Source organism: Planococcus citri, chromosome 2 (assembly GCF_950023065.1).
Source record: "Planococcus citri chromosome 2, ihPlaCitr1.1, whole genome shotgun sequence".
NCBI classification, from domain to species: domain Eukaryota; kingdom Metazoa; phylum Arthropoda; class Insecta; order Hemiptera; family Pseudococcidae; genus Planococcus; species Planococcus citri.
The window spans coordinates 82,050,416-82,073,358 of record NC_088678.1 but is presented as its reverse complement, the minus strand read 5'-3'; the positions used below and the strand labels follow the sequence as shown (position 1 = coordinate 82,073,358).

Genomic DNA, 22,943 nt, shown 5'->3' with positions numbered 1-22,943 from the left:
GGGCCAGGGCGATAAATTACTGGGTACCATATTCAAAATGCAAACACGGCAGGCCAAAGGCCAGATGGAGGGACATAATTTATAATTTCATTTATAACTACCATTACGAAGGGGTAGCTCGTGACCGTACCGAGTGGCAGCGTTTGAGAGAGGCCTTCGCCCATAATATGGGCCTAGAACTGTAAATTATTATTGTAAACTATGTACGTAAGGGTGTTTTTCTCCTTTACTAGAATTGATATTGTAATGTATCTAGTTCTAATAAAGGCTATTTGATTTGATTTGATTTGACTGTTGAATGCTCGAAAGGAGGGTTAAATCTAAAACCCAAGTAAGCTTATCCTTCTTCTAAAACAGTAACGTTAAACGTCGCCATCATCACAGGCGCTAAACAGGTGGCAAAAAAAAATCATCTCGAGAATTTAAGCAGTGAGAGATTGACTTCACTATACCTAATCGATGTTGATAAATTACATCATCGCGATTAATACACCTAACTTACGCTACTTACTCATAAGTACACGTAACTTAACTTACCTATATTGTTTTTTTATTTTCGTCTGGGTCGTTTAGTTAATTTCAAATCATTATTAACAACTCGTGCAATTATTTTACGAGCTAAAATATCTCTAGGCGTGTAATACGTATAAGATGAGATAAACTTACATCCACCGATACATATAGCTATTGAGTTACGTATAATTTTTCACCATCATTGATTTTTACTACCTAAGTATTTAATTAGTTTACTGATTGAGTAATTATGCGATGACCACTGACGAAAAATCTAATTCAAGATGAGGTTGTGTTTCCTTTCTCTCTATGAAAAAACCGCGATCGTACCTATTTTAACCAGGAATACCCTTTATCATATATTATATTTTTTTGAATATTTAGAACTTGCCTTTCTTGCGAGACTGCTTTGTTTTGCAACAGTTAATCATTTTTCGATAGATCGGAGATTCGGCTCACTGAAAATTGAAAAAAATTCATCATCCACATCGCAGAATCAAATTTTGAGCAGAAGAAATTCATTTTTTGATTTTTTATTTTTGGCAAATTTTTGATTGGTATCTCAAGATTAATAAAGCACAATATATGTACCTATTATGAATGGTTGATGAATACTCAAATGCTAAAATAAAATCGTAAAAAGGGCTAACGCTAAACATGCGTAAAAATATGTATTCTACGATGAACGACTGAACGTAATGAATGGTTGTTACGCATACCGCGTTCAATAAAAAAAATACGCAAAAAGATACGCAATACGCATCATGATTGCGCAACATGCAATGTCAATGTCACAGAAATTTGAAAATGTTCAGTGGCGTAGCCAGGATTTTCTCAAGGAGGGGACAACACCAGATTTTTAGGAATGAAAAATCGAAATGAGGGGTAATTTTCTGGAAACCTTCGTGATGTGTGGTGAATTAATGAAAACGAAGGCAAAATTACTGCTAGAGCGAAGCGAGAGCTAAATTTTGTAGAAAAAATGGATACAAACGACAAAAACACGCCCATTTTTGCATGTTTTCTTTCAAATTTTCGCTCGCAAGAGGGTGGGGCGTGGCCCCCTTCGCCCCCCCCCCCCTTGGCTACGCCACTGAAAATGTTGCGCAATATACATATGTGTCGATGTGGCAAAGAGCTAACATTCGACGTATTCGTTTGCAGAGCGTATTTTGAGTAATCATTGTACGGTATCGTTTTCAAATTTCTATAGTACCTACTGTTAGTTGATTTGCTGTCCCCTGTTTCTCAATCGTTTAGAAATGATCGCGTTACTTGATTAGATTCAGTAAGTGGCATTTAAAGTACTTTTAGTAATAATTTAAGCTATACATACGGGTATGCTGTTAAACCTGGTACACACGAACACACGACCCATATATTTGACAAACCAGGTTTGTCAAATTGATAAAATTTATCAAAATATATTTGCGTCATTCCGCGGTAAAAGGTCCCACTTTGAAATTTACTGATTTTCGAGAAAAATGGATTTTAGTCAGATTAGGTCAAAGTGGGACCTTTTGTGTTAATGTCATTTTTGGGTCGTTAGACATCTCTAATTAGCTTGTTTTTAAATTTTCATGTAAATACATAGCCTTTTTCTGCAAATTTTAATTTAATTTTGATTGAAAACGTTTTTCAGCAGCATATTGCAAAATATGATGAAAAGAACGATCACAGTTCTTGAAAAATTTGTCAGTTTCTTTCATAAGGTAGAGTGGGGTAATTGCAAAAACGGGGTAATTGCAAAATTGTGACCTCATGCAAACAAATATCAATTTTCTGGTTGTGCCACCTAGGGGGTGTCGAAGCAACGACTCTTACCAACATATTCACCTGGTCACAACTCGCGGGGTTCAACTTGTTGCTTCGTAGCAAACACTTTTATCAAAGCATGTTGAAACCACTCATAAGTAAAGTGAGAGGTGTTTTTTAAAAAAATGCATGTGAAATAGAAAAAACTGTCGATTTATCTGGAATTTTCGCGATTTAGGGTCATGAAGGAATAAAGTTTAAGGTAAGATATCGAAATTTGAATTTTTTTTTTTTATTTTGGCCGTAAATTGCGTTTTTGCAATTACCCCAGAAAAAATCGACTCGGGGTAATTGCAAAAACGATTTTTTTTTTCATTTTTGCACTTACCACAAATATTTTTTTGCTCCAAATAACTTGAAAATGGTTCGAAATAACAAAAAAAATAAACTTCCGCGATCACATGATGAGTTACACGTTAGAGAAGTGATTACCAGTTTTACTGAATTTTTAAATTAATGCTCTTTTTTCATGTTCTACTGATATATTTGACGAAAAATGTATTTCTATGACGAGTTTTTTACATAAAAAACATCAGAAATGACCAATAGTTGATTTTTTGTTCATTTTAGCGAGTTTTTAAAAAAATAATTTTTCAACATTTTTTCACTCCCCTAAAATTTTTTTTGGGAAGTGGAAAACTTATCGAATTTTTTACCGAATCAAGACCACGAATACATCAAAAGTTAGCAAATGACACGTAGAATACAGTGAGTGTGTTGAAAATGCAAAAAAATACAAAAATAAAAAAAATATTGCCCACTTTTGCATTTACCCCAACATGGGGTAAATGCAAAAGTCGATTTTCAAATTTTCAAATTGAAATTTTCTCCACGATTTGTGGACCAAATTGTACCAAAATTTTACCATTGATAGAGAACTCCCTGAAGTATATGTGGTACAAATTTCAGCTTCATCCGTGCAATAGTCTTCTCTCAGCGCCCTCTCAAAGTGTCACTAATCAAAAAGTGCTTTGCAATTACCCCACTCTACCTTACCTATTTGACATCATTTTTATTTGAGAAAAAAAATGGAAAATGATGTTTTTATAAATCTCAAATTCAAAAAAGAAATCAAAAATCTTCAATTTTTGCAACGAATTACTCGAAACTCTGTCTACTTTGTCAAGTTTATTCCCCCCCCCCTCCCACCACCAAATCAAATGTCACCATTTTTTGAGCTTAGGTTAAGCTTTCAACAAAAGTTCAAAGCAATAAAATGGAAAAATTATGTTTTTACAAATCTCAAATTCAAAAGAAAAATTGAGAATCGTCAATTTTTGCAACGAATTAACTGAATTAAGTATTCGAAAATTCAAAGCGATGAAAAAATGGAGAATGATGTTTTTACAAAGGTTGACTCTGTGTTGTTGCCTTGCCTTCCCTAGATTATGATGGACCTCAAAAAAAATGGGAAAATTGCGGGTATCACTTTCACTGCATTCGGACTTCCTAAGTTGCATTTCAACAGGAAAAAAAATGAAAATTTTTCCAAAAAAAAAAATAACCGTAACCGAAATAAAATGAATTGGTTACGGTTATGGTTAAAAAAATTAATGCCAATAATTTTGGTTAAGGTTATGGTTAAAAAATTTGAAATCTATAATTTCGGTTACGGTAGTGGTTATGGTTACAAATTTTGCCTCATTTTAGGGGTTAAAATTCATTACGGTTAAAAATTTCGGTTACGGTTTCCATCCCTGGCTTTTCGGTTTGGGTTTTTTCAGTTTTTTCAATTTTTTGGGGGTGATTTTTTCACATTTTTGACTTTTGAGACTCGAAATCCAGGGAAATTGATAAATTTAATGAACCTATCGAATTGGGTCCTTGGTTGTTGACTTCATGACTTGTTGCTTTTTGGGTTGTTGAATGCCAAAATGCTGAATGCTGATTTCAGGGCAGTGAACATAAACAGGGAAAAGGCTCGGAAGAATAAAAGAATCATTTTGCCCACCTAAAGGCTACATTTGAGATTTGTTACGCATACCCATACCCCGTTCAATTAAAAAAATCGCTTTGTTTTTTAAGATTGAGAAATTTTGAAGAAATTTTTAAAAAAATACATATGTAAAACCGAAAAAAACCGAAAACCGAAACCAAAACCGAAATTTTTGTAAATAAAACCGAAACCCAAACCAAAACTGAAATTTTGAATTTCAAAACCAAAACCGAAAAATGTCAACGAAAAAATTGGAGTGAAACCGTAACCTTAATTAAAATAATTAAGGTTAGCACCCCTGAAAACCCGCAGTAGTTCGTGCAGGTTGCTCCATTTTGCGCAGTGATGGCAAAACTTTTTCATTTCAGTTCAAGTTTTTAGTTTTTAGTTACAGTTTTATTTTTTTCAGTTCAAGTTTTCAGTTTTAAGTTTCAGTTTGATTTTTTTCAGTTCAAGTTTTCAGTTTTAAGTTTCAGTTTTACTTTTTTCTTTTTCAGTTCAAGTTTTTAGTTTCAGTTTTCAGTTTTGCTTTTTTCAGTTCAAGTTTTTATTTCAGTTTTTCTATTTCAGTTTCAGTTTTCAAAATTTTGCTTAAAGTTCAAGAGGAAATGAAAAAAAAAATTATTTTCTTTCATGAATTTTTTCATACATTAATCTAATTTGCTACTTGGCTACAAAAACTTCAAATTTCAAATTCAAACATTTAAAACTCAAAAATTATGAATAAATATGCACGGCTGTGCAGAGAAAATCCGGGCCTGAGGGGGCCGAAGAAAAGACAAGTTATGCTATAGTTACTTGGGAGGAAGATCGCATGGTCCTTTTGCCAACAAAAAATTGTTATTTTGCCACAATAATCAAAATTTTAATTAACATGCTGAGTAGTGAGCACTGTATAGTATCAAAAAACTTTGAAAATCCAGTAGTTCTGTTCTGTTCAGAAAAAGTGAAAAATTTGCATTTTTTGTACACCTACTTACAAGTGGGTCATTCCATATCAACTCAACCAAAAAAAGGCGATTTTGAAAGTCATGCTTTCGATTTCGCTCAATTTTATTTTACAATATCTACCCACCTAGTAAGTGAGAAAGCCGCAATCAGTTTGGCCCCAGCCCCCTCAGGGGGCGGGTGGGGGGAGGGCTTCCACTATTTTCACATTGTCTCGAGGTACTCAACTTCAGCAGCCCATTCCTCCAAAACTATGATATTTTGATCAAAACTGATTTCACAGTTCGAAAGGGCATTGAATTTTGAACTGTTTAAGTATTTTGAAATTTTCAAAAGATGAAAGTTGAACTTTGAATTTGAAAGTTCAAATTTCAAAATGGTGCTGTAAGTGGGAGCTACCATTTAAAATTTTGAAAAAATTTCCATAGATGTACATTTTGATACTTTTTCGAAATATTCAAGTTTCGAGATGGCACTCGTTGACGGAGGGGGAGCACCCCCAACCCCAATTTTGGGTGAAACGTTTGAAAGAAAATCTGGGGCATGTCATATATCAAATTGTATGTTTTTGGCGACGCTGAACACGAATATGACGTTAGATTTTTTATAGGACCCCATCCACGGCCCCCAGCACCTCCCCAAAGGGGGTAAAAGTTCAAAAAAGGGTTTTGTTCATGCGACACATGGAATAATATGTTTTTGGTGACGCTGAACACGAATATGACGTAAGATTTTTGATTGGGCCTCATCCACGGCCCCCCAACTTTTTTTTTGGACTTTTACCTATTGGGGAAGGTTCTGGGGGCCATAGGTGAGGTCGATTTCAAAAACTATGGCTATATTCGTGTTCAGCGATATCGAAAACATACTATTTCATGTGTCACACGAATGTTACCAGTTTTTTTGGGTTACCCGCTCAGGGGGAGGTGCAGGGGGCCGTGGACGGGTCAAATAAAAAATCTGACGTCGTATTCGTGTTCAGCGTCACCAAAAACATATTATTCCACGTGTCACACGAACAAAACGCATTTTTGTTTTGAACTTTCACCCCCTTTGAGGAGGTGCTGGGGGCGTGGATGGGGTTCTATCAAAAATCTGACGTCATATTCGTGTTCAGCGTCGCCGAAAACATACAATTCGATATATCACATGCCCCAGATTTTCTTTCGAACGTTTCACCCAAAATTGGGGGTGGGGATGCTCCCCCTCCGTCAAGGAGTGCCATCTCGAAACCTAAATATTTCGAAAAAGTATCAAAATGTACATCTATGGAAATTTTTTCAAAATTTTAAATGGTAGCTCCCACTTACAGCGTCATTTTGAAATTTGAACTTTCAAATTGAAAGTTCAACTTTCAACTTTTGAAAATTTTAACATACGTACTTGAAAAGTTCTAAATTCAATGCTTTTTCGAACTGTGAAATCAGTTTTGATCAAAGTATTGAAAATAATAGAAGCCCCTCCATCCGCCCCCTGAGGGGGCTGGGACCAAACTGATTGCGGCTTTCTTACTTACTGAGTGGGTAGATATTGTAAAAAAAATTTGAGCGAAATCGAAGGACATGACCCAAAAACGTTGCCAACGTTGGTTGAGTTGACATGGAATGACCCAAAAGTAGCATCTTGAATGGCCCCAGCGAAGCAAGGGCAAAAGTTTTCAGCTTTGGAAAATTTGTGATTTAAAAAGTAGAACGACATCAATCGATTTTAATGAAAAAAAAAATGGGTTTTTCTTTTTGGTTTTTCTGATCTCAACATTTTTCAAATTCAATAGGTTTCTTCAAATTGTAACTCTGACTTTTGAGAAGAGTATCAAATTGACCCATGCAAAGCGAGGGCAAAAGATTGGATAATTTGTAGTTCAAAAAGTAGAACAATATCAATTTTAAATGAGAGAATTCGCCATTCTGTTTTTCTGATTTCAACTTTTTCTAAATTTCATATTTTTCATCAATGTGTTTTTTGGAAAAAAAGATTCAAATTGGCCCGAGCGAAGCGAGGGCAAAATTTTTTGAAAAAAATAAGAATTTTGAGAATAAATTGATGATTTTGTCGACAAAATTCAGTGAATGGCAAAACTTTTACATTTCAGTTCAAGTTTTTAGTTTTTAGTTTCAGTTTCATTTTTTTCAGTTCAAGTTTTCAGTTTTTAGTTTCAGTTTTATTTTTTTCAGTTCAAGTTTTCAGTTTTCAGTTTAAGTTTTTCTCATTTCAGTTCTAGTTTCAGTTTTAGTTTCAGTTTCTCCATTTCAGTTCAAGTTTTTAACCAGTTTCAGTTTCAGTTTCAGTTTCAGTTTTCCATCACTGATTTTGCGTTTTAGACGAAACCGTGCAGTGTGTGCAGGTCGCCCGAATTTAGCTTATAATTTTAATTTTTCATTTTTAAAAAACAAAATTTTAAAAATTTAAAATTTAAAAAATTAAATTCACTGTAATCATGACTGTAATATTTTCACCGCACGTAACGTTCACCGTAACGTTAACGATTGAATCGATAACACCGAAAACGTGAGTGTGACTTGTTAACGAATCATCGAAATCCAACCATTGACTTTATACCTCTTTGATATGGACGGCTAATGTACGGTAAGCAGGCAAAGACCTATGTGTGAATGAAGTTGACTATAGCCATATCTAAGGCAGAACGGCAGAAGATATTGCCTTTTGTATTACATACGTGTATTACGTATTACTTAAACAATTTATTTAGATAGGTATAATGGATAGCCAATTAATCACAATTCACAGGTAGTGGCAATCAAGCAAATTAAGTGGAGTTGAATTATTTTTATTACCTTGCACGGCTTGCAGTGTGCAGTCACTTACAAATAATATTGTGACGTCCTGACAATGAATATTTTTATTTTTGATAAACATTACTTTTAAAAAAGTGAAAAATGGCGAATGATAATTTTTCAATTTGTTCCTCATTTTTAAAAAAGGTATCAAATATTTTGTTCTCTTTTTCAATTTTTAATGAGTAATGCGTGATGTTTTTTTATTATTTTAAATAGGTGATCCCGATTTCTATTCAAGTACATATTTATTAACTGGGGAAAACAGTAATTTCTTAGGGGCGGGTTTTCCAAGTAAAACTCGTTATTCAACGTTGAAGAAATATTTAGACCAAAAATGCACTTTTCACCTGAAAAACATAGTTTTTTACTTCTTGAAACAAACTTTTGTCCTCACTTTACTCGAGTCTGTTTTACATTTTCAAAATTTTTTAAAACATTGATTTTTCACCTCTCGAAACACAAATTTTTGTAAGCATTTTCCCTTTCTTCGCACGGCACGGCACAATTCCTATCTCTAAACTGAAAAAGAAAAAAGAAGGTATTCGTTTCCTTTCTATTCTGTTTTATGTTATTTTATTTATTATGCGACCATCCAAGACCCACGAGAACATCTTTTTTTTTTTTAATTGTGTAAGCTAGGTTATTGTGAATATGTAGTATTGGTATGCAACTTCATTCATCCCTTACCATTCCTTACACCCGCCACCCAAGCAGAAAGGCGCCTAGCTGATTGAATGTCCTATGTACAAGACAGTTGCCTGCTATTTTTGTGAAATAGGTACAGAAAACATTCGTTTGACAGTTTGGCGCTAAATAAATCTGCTCGGCTCGAAATAATTAAGCGAGTGTAATGATGCATGTAGCCTACTGAAATTGTGGGAGTAGGCATGAAACTATGTAACACTGAAAAGAATTTCAGGAGTAGATACTTTTTACTGAAGATAAATTGAATAAATTAGATAGGTACTATTTTCAGTGCCGCATTAAGGGTTTCGTGGGCCCTAGCCCCCAATTCCAAAAATTTTGTATACCCCTCCCAAAAAAAAACAAAGAAGCATTTATGTGACCCGCTCTGACAAAATAGCGACCGTTTCGACGAAAAAAAGTTCCCAAAATAATGACGTCTAAAATAAATTTTAAAGGTCAAAAGATCAGATTTAAAATTTTTTTTTTTGAAATTTAGTCGAAAATTTGTCACAGTGGGTCACGAATTGCTTGAAGGACGATTTGGTTTCATGACTGATTTTTGTTCCTTTTACGTTTTTACTAATTTTCAGCAGGTACCTGTACCATGTTACCGTATTCGAGTAGGTACCTTACAAGGGAACCTCTTGAGGTGTCACACTCAGATTTGAACGGGACCGCGATTTTTGGAAAGAGCATAGTCTAAAACCCCCAAAACCAAATTTTCAGCTGCCTTAGTTTATTTTTCGATTTTTGGCGAATTTTTGAAAATTCAAAATTGACAAGTACATTACATGATCAGTAAAAATGGTTAAAATAAGTCCCAAAACTAATATTAATTACCCAAATCCAAGTTTCACCATTTCCAGCCATTCTGGAGCCTCCAGCGCGATTTTTCAATTTCTCCAGAATTTTGAATTTGCTCCAGAAGGCGTGAATATGAAGTTGGGCAGCTACAAATCGAGTTGTATATTACACTCGAACTGTTTAACGAGTTTATCCACATTTGAGCCGATTTTGAAAGTGACACCTCAAAAGCGGCTTTTTGACCAGCTTTTTTCAAAATTAAAAAATCCAAAAAATCGAAAGTTTCCCGTTTGTATGGAAATTTTTGAAATTCACGCGAATCGCTGTATTTTTGTCCAAAACTAACCCCCCAAATCCAAATTTCACAATTTCCTGTCATTCTGGAGCCTCCAGCCCCAGTACGATTTTTCAATTTCTCCAGAATTTCGGATTTGCTCCAAAAGGTGTGAATATGCAGTTGAGTAGCTAAAAATTGAGTTGTGTATTATACTCGACCTGTGTAACGAGTTTATCTACATTTGAGCCGCTTTTGGGAGTGACACCTCAAAAGTGGCTTTTTGAACAGCTTTTTTCAAAATTAAAAAATCCAAAAAAACAAAAGATAACCGTTTATGAGAAAATTTTTGAAATTTTCATTTTCTTTTAGGGAGAGAGAGAGAGAAGAGAGGTATATTGACTTTTTCTTTTTTACAATCATGATTACAAATATCCACACACCAATGCGTCTAAGACGCGAACGGCGGGGGTCTCTCTATAACATACAATAATATATCAATAGATTACGTAACTGACACAAACATAGAAAAATATAAGCAAATATATAGGTATAAAAAAATAAATAAATTCAAATTTAAACTTGGGGTTCAAAAACAAGGCTAGAATATATAATATAGTGACAATAGTAAGCAGGTTTTAAGCAATCATTAAAAAAAAGAAATAAATAAATAAATAAATAAATAAATAAATAAATATAAATAAATAAATAAATAAATAAATAAATAAATAAATAAAATAAAAATAAAATAAAATAAAATAAATAGAAATTTTCTGAACCAAATAGGGCTATTTTTACAAACACAACAATAATAAGCAGGTTATAAGTGATCATCAGCAGTCTTGACCAGTATGGGGATATTTTCACAAACACAATATAATGGGCTATCACCAGAAAGCAGGAAAGGAACCAGTTGCAGGATCGAGTAGTTTCAAGTCTATCATTATTCATGAACTCTAGCCTATCCCTTCACGCCTGTTCTGAACAAGCCATTCTGCTAATTTCTTTCGAAATTTATTACGACTAGCTTGCCTCAATTCTGCTGGTAATGAGTTATATACCGATGGGGCCCTAACTAGAATTTGCATATTTGCTCTCGTAGTTTCCATGAGCGGAGGTCTAGCCCTAATGACTGTTCCAACTCCAAAAGCATCTCTGTTTTCATGCACATATGCTGCCTACACCTGCACATAAATTTGATCAAGATTTAAGATTTTCAAATTTTTAAAAGCCTCAACAGTCGAATCTCTTCTCTCCAAACCAGTTATGTTTCTGATTGCATGCTTCTGCAGTCGTCTAATTGGCTCAAGGTATCTCTGTGAAGCTCCCCCCCCCATGCTAAAATCCCATACCTCAAAACTGAATCGAACAAAGCATAATAAATTTTTTTCATATGGAAAGAGGAAAAAAATCCAGCCAAATAATAAATCAACCCGTTTAATTTTCTTAATTTTGACTGCAGAACTCGTGTATGTTCCCCCCACATCAATTTTGAATCCAGGACAACTCCCAGATATTTCACAGTTTCAACCTGACTGATTGGGCTACAGTGGCAACTAACACCTCCACATTCATGCAGGAAGCAACTACCACTCAGATCTGGGACCTCTCTAGACCTCTCTAAACGCATAGGGGACAATACTCGTTTTATCGAGATTTGGTGTTAATTTATGAGCTTCAAACCATTTAGCAAGTATATTTAATGAAGAGTTTATCAAATTTATTAGGCTTTTTATAGCGCCAGCATGAAAGATTACTGAGATATCGTCAGCAAATGCAAACAAGGTACCAGTGAGATTCAGTTTGAAAATATCATTGATGTATATGAGGAAGAGCAAGGGGCCAAGAACGCTTCCTTGAGGAACTCCTCTCTTAATGGGCCTACATTTACTGAATACTTTGCCAACCTTTACCCTCTGCTTGCGCCCCTCAAGGTAAGACTTTAACCAGTCATACATTAGCCCCCGAAAACCACAATCATATAATTTACTGAGCAGGATATCTATGTCTACCATATCAAATGCCTTCGAGAGATCTATATAGGTAGCAGCCACCATTTTACCCTGTTCCAAAAGTGTCGTGATTTCGCTGATTTGGTTATATAAGGCATTATTTACACTCTTATGCGGCAGAAAACCATATTGCCTGTCTGCAAAATATGAAAAACTTTGTAAGAAACGCAGCATTCTCTCCTTCATAACTCTCTCAAAGACCTTGCCGATTACTGAGAGCAGACTCACTGGCCTATAATTACCCATCTCCTTTTTGTTCCCAGCCTTGTATACTGGCACAATTACTGAACTCTTAAGCGCCTTTGGGAAAGCACCATTTTTTAGGGAGTGATTGAACAAATCTGTAAGTGGAGGTGCCAACTGCTGCGCATTCTCACGAAGAACACATGCAGGAATATTGACTAGGCCAGTTGATGGTTTATTGGGCAGGTTCATAATGTGCCTAAATGTCTCTGCTACAGTAACCTCATGTATAGCAAAACTATTTGTTATGCTTGTTTTGGGAAAAGAATTGTGGCTGTTATTAGTAGCAAACTTTTTTGACAAATTTTCTACATTTTTCAAAAAGTACTCTCCAAACCCCTCTGCTATTAACTCTGGTTCATTTTCAATATTACACTCTCGATCATCAACAATTATAGTTTTCAGCTCTTCTTTTCTGTCGCCTTTGAGTCTTTTTATATGAGCCCAATATTTTTTGCTATCACCCTCATAGCTTTCTACAATCTTGGAGTGGTACTCTCGATTTTCAAAACGACTCACAGTGGTCCGAAATGAAGAAGTAGCGGCCAAAAATCAAATTTTAAAGCAAAATCCGCAAAATTTCGGATATGGGGGTTTTTTTGATCGCTGAAGTCGATTTTGGCATTTATTTTACCCCTAATCTCAAAATGAGCCCTCAAAGGGGGGCAGGGGTGGTGCAAAATCGAATTTCAGAGCAAAATTCGTAAAATTTTGGATATGGGGTTTTTTTAGGTCGCTGAAGTCGATTTTGGCATTTATTTTACCCCTAACCTCAAAATGAACCCTCAAAGGTGGGAGGGGGCAGTGCAAAACATGAAATTTCGATTAATTCGAGGTGGGCAATCGAAATAATGTATTTTTTTAGATCGCTATAGGATTTGGGGTTTTTTTAGGTCGCTGAAGTCGATTTTGGCATTTATTTTACCCCTAACCTCAAAACGAGCCCTCAAAGGAGGGAGAGGGTGGTCCAAAACATGAAATGTTGAAAAATTCGTGAGGGTATCGAAATATGTTTTTTTTGGGTCACTAAAGTCAATTTTAGTATTCATATTCCTGTAGTAATTTTTTACTTGAAAATGTTTTTAAAAAAATAAGAAAAACAGCATTTATGCAACTTTACAAAGCAATTTTTTCAAATGGGGCAGGTTGGGGCAGCCAATTTTTCAGGGATGTTTTTCTTTACATGCCATAGTACCCCAGGGATGTGATATTTCACCTTGAGTCAGCTTGGTTTTTTTTTAAAAAAACTTTTACCTTGAAAATAGCAAAAAAAATGAGATTTTTTGTGACGAGCATGCTAGAAACCAAAATATTTTTGAAAAAATGGAATCAACGATTTTTATACTCAAAAATGTCCATATTTTGATATAAACCCATAAAGTATTGAAAAAAATTAAAATTGACATGCTTTACAGCATTTTGAAGTTAGCAGTTTTTTGACTATTTTGAGGTACTTCAATTCATTCATTTCCGTAGGCAAGCAAAATAATGGAAAAGTGTTTGAAATCACAGAAAGGGACGTGGAATATAATGTAGAAAACTGCTACATATTCGTAATCAACTTTTGAGACTTGTTCAATCTGAGGATTTTTTGAATTTTGGCCGCTACTTCTTCATTTTGGACCACTGTGCGACTTTGGCTAACAACTAGTTTTGAGACACTTTTGTACTTGGCCAATAGCTCAGTGTTATCTTTATGCTTCTTAACCAATTTGAATAGCCTACTTTTTTCAGCGGAAAGGGATACCAACCTAGACAACGCCCATGGCTTACCAGCTCTTTTTTTTTTTTTTTTTTTTTTGGCTCCCCATAGTAGCGCACCTTGTTTTATTTTCAATCGCTAACTATGGTTCATCGCTGCTCTTCTTATATACAACTTAACTTAACATAACTTTAATAAACTCAAACTTAACAATCTTCTTTCGTAACTTAAAAACTTAAACTAAGGTAACTTTAACTTTCCGGTATTTGGCAGCTCGGTTTCCTCTTCGTCCACTCCGCTGCCGGCTTCCTCTTCGTTGGTTCTGGTTCTGACTGGATCGGTGGTGTTGACATTATCGGGTATTTGCAAGCTCCGCTTCCTCTTCGTCCGCTTCGCTGCCTGGTGACGTCTTCGGATTTGGTGTTGACTGCTAGCTTGGCTTCCTCTTCGTCCGCTTCGCTGCTTGGATCTTCTTCGCTTGGTTCGATGATTCGCAAGTCGGGGTTAGCATGCCTGGCCCACGCGCCTATAGACATGAGTGTCCTTGATTGGCCAGATCTCACTACTAGCTAGCTCCTGCTGCGTTCGGATTACTTGATCCTGCAACCTCGCTTTCGCTCAGCTGGCGTGTCTTCACGGTCAATGCTTCACTGGCGAAGACTGAGAATGGTCTGCCTCCCTGTCCGAGCAGTTCGGGCAGTTCGCAGGGCCATTCGTCTAACATCAGGGCCTGCTTAAGTCGATCGCGAGCTTCATCGTGTCTTGGACATCTCCACACTATGTGAAGGGTGTCTTCTGCTTCACCAGTTTTGCATCTTAAGCAGGTGGGGTTAAGTCTCTTCTTGGCCTTTTCGAATAGATACTGACCTATGTCCCCGTGTTCCATCAGCAACTGCGTCACATACGTGTTGACTACCAGTCCGTTACGGAGTCTATCCCTGATGTTAGGTATAAAACGTTTTGTCTTAAGCGCTTCAGAATCTGTCCAGTCCGCCTGCCATTTATCGATTGCGAGATTGAGTAGATACTCTTTCCGCTTTCTCTTTACGGCCTTCGGTGTGGCGGCTGGCAGTAACGCATACTGTCTTCGCCAGTCTATCTCCAGTTCGATTGGCATGACGCCAGCGATGACGTGACAGGACTCATGTCGAGACTGCCTGTACGCACCGATGACAGTCATTAACGCCTTTTGTTGGCTGGATCTTAGCGCGTCGCGGTCTCCTTTTACCAAGTCTCTGGGCCAGCAGGCCGCTGGGTAGCTGACAATGGGGACGTACACCCCCCGGTAGATCGAAATCAACTGGGTAGGCTTTAGACCCCATTCATGAACCGTAAGTCGTCTTAACTTTTGGAACATGGCATCTGCCTTTTTGGTGACGTGCTTGACGTGCATCGACACCGTTCTTGTCGTTGAGATAACTCGGCCTAAGTACTTAACTTCGCTCTCGAACTGAAGTCTGGTATCTCCTAGGTATACTGGTACCAGGGCCTGATTGAGGCTCCCTTTCATCAGCAACATCTGACATTTGTCAGGGGCGAACTTCAGTCTGACACGTAGAGCCCAAGCGTTGATGGTCCGCATGGCTTCGTTTGCTGTTTCGATGAGCGAGGCGCGAGAATCTGCTTCAACTGACAAGTGGGCATCATCAGCGAAAGCTACCCTTCGACATCCTCTAGGCAAAGGTAATTTCAGGAAGCCGTCGAACAAGACAAGCCACAAGATGGGCCCCAGGACGGAGCCTTGGGGACACCCCATTGTGGCTGCCCGTCCGCACGACTGTGTCTCTCCTTCCATATTTACCGCGCGGTCGTCCAGATAGCTGCAGAGTAGCCTGAGCGTATCTTCACGACAACCGAGTCTCGCTAGTTCAACTAGTATCATTGACCACCACGCTCTGTCAAAGGCTCCCATTATGTCCAGGAAGATTCCGAGTACGTACTTACAGCCACTAATATTTGGGATGCTAAGAACCCGCGTAATAGCCTGCTGAGTTGACTTTCCTTTGGTGAAGCCGTATTGGTCCGAGGACAAATTTGGCATCACCTCAGTCTTAATGCGTTCGACTATGCACCTCTCCAATAGCTTTCCTAGGTTATCTAGTAGGCATATTGGACGCATATTTGACGTATCTGCAAAACTCTTACCTGGACTCTTGGGTATTACGACTAGATTGCTTATTTGAATTTTGCCCCACTATCTCTGTGGCCTCTCCCATGAGGCCTTGTATTTTTTTAGTAAAGGCTTCAAAGGCCTCATTTACATCAACCCGATCTAACTCTATGTCCCAACTAGTTGAGCTAATCTTATCATTTAATTTAGCATAGCGAATATGTTCATTGGACCCCCTCTTATACAGACTTTTTGACATCTCCACACCTATCAACACTGCTCTATGGTCTGAGACATTTGGATTCTTGATTTTACACTCTACATTGACTAACATACTACTTGGGTTATATCTACCCTTAAAAAACACATGGTTAATACATGATTTCTGACTACCAAAGTACCTCGTTGGTTTATTGATCAAACACTCATAGCCCATTGACTCAAGTAAACTTAGGTAGTTCATATTATCCCCCCTTCCCTTAAAATATCAATGTTTAAATCCCCAGTTAATAGGACAATATCATCTAAACCAAACAAGATATCTTCTAGCTCCTACAAGAAAGTTGGTTCAGGCACCTTGCAAAATTTATATACACCCAGAATACTCAATTTTTGGTCTGGCATTTTAATCAATAACGAGTTAAAAGTTTTATTTGAAAATCCCACAACGTCACATAATAGTGAATTTTTTACAAAGGAGACTACCCCACCTGCCTAAACTGAAGCTCTCTCCTCAATAAACGATTTGTACCCATTTAATTCGAAATTTTTCAACTCGCTACTCTTGATCCACGACTCTGTAGGGTGGTTGCGGGTTAGATGCCGGTGCGGGTTAGATGCCGGTGTGGTCACCAATCACTCCCTATCAACTCTTTCTGAAAACTGATTAGCACAGATTAAACCTTAAGGTGAACATAGTTTGTGTTAAAGTTTTGATCTGTGACGGTTATTGTTAACCTGGTTTGATTTGCAAATGAAAAAATTTATGTAGGTAAAACAGGTGATATTTTTTTCACGTAATTTTTGAAACGCATTTTTGCTCCAGAAAAAGTTTTCCAAAATGGCATGTAAGTATCTCACGCATAAGTATATACCTTGAACTAACATATTCACGCAAATTTACAAAAATTTGTTTTGATTCTGGTGTGAAAATTGACCTCGCTATCTGATCCATCATTTCGGGATAGATGCCGGTTTTTGTGATCGGGATAGATGCCCCATAGTAATTAAATGAGAGTGAGGAAGGTGAAATTTTTTTTTGTCAATACTGCGGCAAAAAGTCCAAAAATGATGGTGGTTTGAATATTTTCAACTGGCGTGGTCAATTTTTGGAATTACATTCATTTTTAACACATATTGTCAATTCTTAAAAACACCTTTTTTTATTTTTTGATTAATTAAACTTCCATTTTGAATTTTTGATGTTCATTTGATTTGTTGTGCATGAAATAAAAGGATTTCATGGAATTCAATCTTCCAAGAGCCTTTTTTGGGGAGGTTTTGGGTAGAGGCATCTAACCCACACCAAATCGGCATCTAACCCGCACTGGGGGGATAGATGCCAGTAGGTGCGGGTTAGATGCCGGTCAAAAAGTGACCTTGTTTTTTTTTCAAATTGCAAAAAAACTACTGGATAAAAAAAATTACGCTTTTAGTATAATATAGAGGAATAATTGCTCTACCGATTCGCGCAAATTTGAAATCATTTCGATGAAAATTATGGCCGTGAGGCTCGAAAAACCGCGACACACCGGCATCTAACCCCCGACTATGGGCATCTAACCCGTAACCACCCTAAGTATCAGAATATCAAAATTTGTTTTCCCATCACTTAAAAAGTTGCATAATTTACCAAAATTTGCCCTCAATGACCTTACATTCAAGTTTAAAACATTAATACAAGTTGACATAAAATAAATAAGTATAAAAAGTAAAAACTAGACTAAGCTAACAAAGATAAGTATAGGGTGAGCTTTAGCGAGAGCCACTTGACTCCGCACTTAGCAATGCTCCGATCTGTGCGCGATTTGTTATTGTAATCTTTGGCGATCTGCTATCCCCCTGCACATATACCATTCCATTTACACATTAGATGTGTTGATAAGATGACTTCAACTTTTTTGCTTCTCTGAAGAGGTGTGCAGTAAACGGCGCCAAATGATCGTTGGCATAAACTTTGATATTTCTGTCACCTCCCAGTGACTCAGCATTCGGTTTAACTCTTCGATACCCCTGTATTACATTCCTTTTGACATCGCGGTTCACAAATTTAACTATACATGCAGGCGCCTCGGACGGATTTCCATTTTGAGGCAGTCTATGGCAATCAACAATGTCACGATGATCGATATCCAAATTAACAATCTTGGCAGCTCTAATAGCAACTTCAAATGGGTCCTCCTCATCTGTCAGAGGAATACCAGTGAATACCCCGTTTTCTCTTCGTGAGTAGTTTTGTAGCGCCTCCAGTTGCTGAAAATTTGCCCACGTATCTCGTTCTACACTGCCAATTCGATTTTTCAGACCATTACAGGCAGCACACCCATCATTTTCCAATTTATCGACACGATTGGTGACCTCGATGAGCTTTTTCTCATTTGATTAGACTAGTTTTGTCAAATCGGCGAGTCCTTTGGTGATAGGATCGAGTTTCTCGTCAAGAAGTTTGGAGAAGGTTTGAACATCGATTACAGACCCTTGAACCGTTTTTCGAATTTTATTCACAGCTCCGTCCTCGTCGGAATCATCATCATCATCATCCTCTCGATTTCTTTTATTTGAACGGCATCCGGAGCAACGCCATTTCAACTTATTATCCGGCGTTTTCTTATACCAAGCTGATGTTGTTACTGAAGAGCACCCAACCTCCTTATCATGGAATCCTTTTCCACATGAGCCACAAACGATCAAATAATTATTCTCATCGACCAGAGGCTCGTTGCAAGTACCACATGGATCGCCTTTTTTAACCATTTTTAGCAAAATATCCGCAAAGGTAGTCAAACTGTATAATTCCAAGCAGATAACCAAATATCGGTCGATAACAATTCTGCTAATCACCACACAATCCTAGGTTACTTGTAGATGAGGTCGCTTTTACTTCAAACTGTGCGATGACGTCATATAAACCAGTTCAACTTGGTACCACTAGCGCTCAAAGTTCAATGAGGCGAGAGATGTAAGCTTAAAAGTTTTTTCGTCCAGGTAACCTCAACCTTGCGTGTATCTTCATTTATGGACTGATAACAGCTAATAATACGATTTCCATTAAAATTTCACCATAAAAAAACAAATTCGTGCCACAAATTCGATCGAAAACAGTGACAAACAACTTGCCGAGTCACAAAAATTCTTCTTCACTCATGAGCTACGATATTTATGCGAAATATTTACACTGATTACAGAGCACGCCATTGTTATCGCCACCGAACATCAGTCACAATATTTTACGAATTATTACGCCAACAGTGAATTTAAATCGTGAGATTAATTATAAATCAATACAGCGACACCCAATGGACCAATAACACATACATTTATACCCAAAAATACACTATTTCGCAAAAAAACGACACTTATTTGCGGAGGTGTTGTGCGCGCTACAAGAGAAAGAGAGAGTGATCTGAGGTTTATTGACTGAATATTGTATGTTACAAAGTTTCTGAATAAATAGATAAGTAATACACATTTTTGTACAATACACTAATGCGCCACCGCCATGGCGCGAGCGGCATAAGGGCTCTCATTAGTTATTACAATAATAGATTAACATAAAAAGTATGAAAGATCACAGACATAACAGCAGCATAAAATAAATAAAGATCAAAATAAAAAAGTAAAAAAACACCATAGGAGAATAAATAGCGAATTAATAGCTTAATATAACCAATAATCACAGTTACATCATAATTGAGACATGAACAGGAATAGATCAAAATAAGTTAAAACTACCAGGAACTATTGACAGGTTATCAAGATATACAATGACATCAAATAACCTTACTCAAGACTTCAAACTAAAATTACTACAGTTCATTATTTTAAACCACAACATATTGTAGCAAAAGCACACAAAAAATTTACGTAATATGGCACCAGAACATTTACAAGATGGGAGAAAGTGCTCTTTAAGAACTACAAAAAATTGAAAAAAAAAAATTAAAAAATTAAAAAAAACAATGACATCAAGATATATGGGAGGCATCGGACATACCAAAATTCTAACCAGGAGCTATTGTTTTTACCTATCAGAGCGAACTCTTGAAAAGATTTTTGTTACCCTTTTCAAGCAGGTGAAATCAGACCATCGCCTCGCCGTCCCATCATGCTCCAGGAATTCTTTAAGAACTTTTCTAAATGTTTTTACCTTACTTCTTTTGCGTATGTCAGATGGCATATGGTTGTAGATCTCAGGAAATCTATAAGGGGCTTGCATTCTTATTCTTTCAATTCTCGAGTTAGGCACTTCAGCAATATTCTCCCTTTTTCTCAATCCAGCTCGTCAACAGTGACCAACACTAAACTTATCTTTATTTCTATGAACATATGAGGCTGCCAAAACAGAATGCAACTTTCTCAGAGGGAGTATTTTTAATCTTTTAAATTCACCTACTGTAGAATCTCTTCTTTCTAGTCCCACAATATTTCTGATTGCCCATTTTTGCAGAGTAACTATTGGCTTGAGGTGCATATCAGCTGCCCCTCCCCAGACAATGATGCCCATACTACCTCATCACAGAATCAAAAAGAGCGTAATAAATTTTTTTAAGATGGAATTCGCCAAAGAACCCAGCCAGGTAGTAAAGTAGGAAATTGAGTTTACGTAGTTTAGCCTGCAGATATTCAGAGTGCATATTCCAAATCAATTTTGAGTCGAAAACAATACCCAGATATTTAATTGAGGCACACTGTTCAAGAGGTTTACACCTGCAATTAATCTCACACAACACTTTCTCATGTAGGAAACATCTGTTTTCAATATTTGGCACATCCCTTAGTCCATATGCGACAATTTTTGTTTTATTTAAATTAGGGGTAAGTTTATGTAGTGATAACCAGAGTCTTATAACTTTTAAACCAGCATTTATAGCATTAACTAGACTGTTTATGGCATTTGCCTGAAAAACAATAGCAAGGTCATCCGCAAAGGCATAAATAGAACCTCCAATGTTCAGCTTGAAAATATCATTAATAAAAATCAAGAAAAGCAAAGGTCCGAGAACGCTACCTTGAGGTACCCCTATATTTACTCCTCTAGAGTCTCCAAAGACACCATCCACTTTCACTGTTTGTTCATATCCACTCAAGTATGAGCTGAACCACCTATGTGCAATACCACGAATACCACAGTTATAGAGTTTATCCAACAAAATATGATGATCGACTGTATCGAATGCCTTTTTTAAATCTACGTATACGACCGCAACTTTTTTCCCCTGCTCCAAGTAACCTGTTATCTCAGAAATCTGATCATAGAGGGCGTCATCAGTGCTTCGATGGGGTAAAAAACCATACTGCTTATCAGCCAGTGATGCTAAGTTACCGGTAATTTATAATTGGGTAACTTACTGGTAACTTACCGGTAAGTTACCGGTAATTTAAGTAACTTATAAAGTTTCACCAAAATGGTTCAGAAGATCAGAATTGAGATGATGGTTACCTTAAAATCATCCAAAACTCCCAACAACTGACAGAAATGGCTAGGGACTTGAGCAGATTTCCCAATTTCCCAATTCTGCTCATTTGGGCTAGGGCAGAATAAAAATTTCTGCATTCTGCCCCTCCCACTCATTTTTCAAAAAATTCCTAATCACAAATCACAACGCACCCCAACAATACTTTTCAAAAAAAAAAAAAATGATTATTGATGATTTCTCAAATTTTTTTCAAAATGAAAATTCCTTCACATTTAAAAATTAAAAATGAAAAAATAAAAATGAATTTAAAAAAAACAAGTAAAATATGATGCTTGATTTAATTTTGCTCAATTTCTGGAATTCCTTCACTTCTTTGAGTTCTTTTTTAGTTTAGCAATTTTTTCATCTTAAAAAACCTAGGAAAATTTGATAGCTCATAGCTGTGGATGCGGAAACTTTTCAATTTAAAAAGTAAACTAAAATCAGTCATGACTCATGAATCATGATGTGAGATTGTGAGATACTGAAATTTGAATTTCAAACCACAGTTTTTCAGGAACTCCTCACAAGTAAAACCTAAACAGCCAAATTCAAGAACAAAATTATAGGTACGGCAAAGAAATCAAATTTTCTCAACATCAATTGTCTCTCAAGTTCAAGTTCAAACCACACAGACACAGCATTCAAAAAGAAAAAAACACAACTTTTAAAGATTTTTTTGTAATATGTACCTTGGTACCTACCTATTTATTTACACATGGAAAAATTGTAACTTGTTGTATCTAGACAGCTATAGGAGCACATGCAAATGTCCAAAATTACCCTTGTCAACATTTCTGTTGAAAATTTATAAATTACCGCGGTAACTTATGGTAATTTATGTCGTGGTAACTTACCGGTAACTTACCGGTAAGTTCTCGGGTAAGTTACCGCGGTAAGTTTCCATGCATCACTGTTATCAGCAAAGTATTTGTGTTTTTGCAAAAATTTAAGCAACCTTGATTTCATCATTTTTTCAAAAACTTTAGAAGGAACCGGAAGTAATGAAATGGGTCTATAATTTTCTATCAATTTAGGAATTCCAGATTTAAGCACTGGTGTTATGGACGAGTTTTTTAGAACTTTTGGAAAAACTCCTTCATGGAAGGACATATTGAATAGGTCAGTGATTGGAATTGCCAATGTCACAGCATTCTCTTTGAATACCCTCGCAGAAAGACCATCTAAACCAGTGGAAGACTTGCTGGGTAAGCTCATAATGTGTCTGAATGTTTCTGCTGAGTCAGTGTCAAATAATTGGAAACTTTTCACTATGGTTGTTTTTGGTAATGTATCAGGACAGTTTTCCACTTCCAAATTCTTGGACAAACTCTCGACAATGTCAGCAAAATAATCCCCAAATATGTTTGCAATTTTCATCGCATCTACTTGGACATCAAACACAGTACCACTAACCTCAATTTTT

At 36.5% G+C, this 22,943-nt stretch overlaps 1 protein-coding gene across 1 annotated transcript in view; it reads left to right on the top strand.

The window, feature by feature from the left end:
- The first annotated feature begins 1,644 nt into the window (after window positions 1–1,644).
- The window catches only part of LOC135838047 (U6 snRNA-associated Sm-like protein LSm7), a 38,379-nt gene continuing 17,080 nt past the window's right edge, over window positions 1,645–22,943 (top strand). Inside the window, exon 1 of the mRNA XM_065353574.1 lies at window positions 1,645–1,801. The gene's annotated coding sequence lies outside the window, so the exon portion shown is untranslated. The remainder of the gene's footprint in view (window positions 1,802–22,943) is intronic.